The sequence below is a fragment of the Alligator sinensis genome, unplaced genomic scaffold (assembly GCF_000455745.1).
Source record: "Alligator sinensis unplaced genomic scaffold, ASM45574v1 scaffold169_2, whole genome shotgun sequence".
Lineage (NCBI taxonomy): Eukaryota > Metazoa > Chordata > Crocodylia > Alligatoridae > Alligator > Alligator sinensis.
The window spans coordinates 244,747-245,787 of NW_005842077.1; the positions used below are offsets into that span (position 1 = coordinate 244,747).

Genomic DNA, 1,041 nt, shown 5'->3' on the forward strand with positions numbered 1-1,041 from the left:
GGGCCCTCCCGCCTGGGCCCTGGCACGCGATAGAGGAGGTGATTTCTTACCTCGAACTGGGGCTGCTCTCTTCTGGGTGACGTGGCCTCATCCCGGCCCTCGTGGGCTCGTCTCCAGAGGGTCTCAAGCTCCGGGTCCTCGTTCTGCGCCTCCCGGAACTGTTGGCTACTGGTGATATGGCTTGGGTCGAAGTTCATGTGTCCCTCAGCGTCGGTCGGGTTCGCTTCTTCCTCGCCCAGCCACCTTTCGCTGGCTCCCATTTTTTTGGGGGCGAGTTCTACATCTCTCACTCGTTCTAGCACATCGTAGAGGGGTGTCCAATCCCGTCCTAGTAGCATCTCACACCCCATCTTCGGTGCCACTCCTACGAGTAGTTCCCCTTGGTGCTCCATGACGCGCAGCTGTATCTATTGTCGCTGTACACGTTTGGCCTCACCATGGAGGCAGGTCACCATCACTGGTGGGGCCTCCCTTCCGTCTCGCCATCGGACTATGTCGGCTCTTACCATAGATTGGGCGCACCCGGAGTCAAGAGTGTCCCGTACCGGCCGGCCATCCACCCAGGCTTTGACGGTCGGGCGACTCCACGTTGCGTTTCCCTCACAGCTGGCGTAGCTGCAGTCCATAGGGTCCCCCACCTCCGCACTGCGGCACCGGTCAGGGAAGCCTCTGGAATCGGTCCCACCGCGCAGCGGGTTGCGTGGGGCATTCTCACAGGAGGTGTCCCCTCCGCCCGCAGCGGAAGCACACTACATCTCTATCGACCCCCCGTATAGGGGCCCACCGCCGTTCAGCTTCTTTCGGTGGCAGTGACGCTGGCCTCGGGTTTCTTCTTTCCTTCGGATAACTCGCCTCTGCCACCGTGTAGGCTTCTGCCAGTTTTAACGCTTCCTCACAATTCTGAGGGGCGTGTTGTCGCACCCAGCGTTGCGTCCTCTCGTCCAGGTCAATCTGGAACTGCTCCAAAATGACCTGATCCGCCAGGTCCTCGCGGTTGGACCCCACCGGGCTCACCCATTTGTCGAGCAGGTCCCGCAGCAG

General features: G+C 61.2%; 1 protein-coding gene across 9 annotated transcripts in view; it reads left to right on the forward strand.

Annotated features, from left to right (window-relative positions):
• The window catches only part of NR3C2 (nuclear receptor subfamily 3 group C member 2), a 321,566-nt gene that overhangs the window by 244,700 nt on the left and 75,825 nt on the right, over window positions 1–1,041 (forward strand). The gene's annotated exons all lie outside the window — the stretch shown is intronic.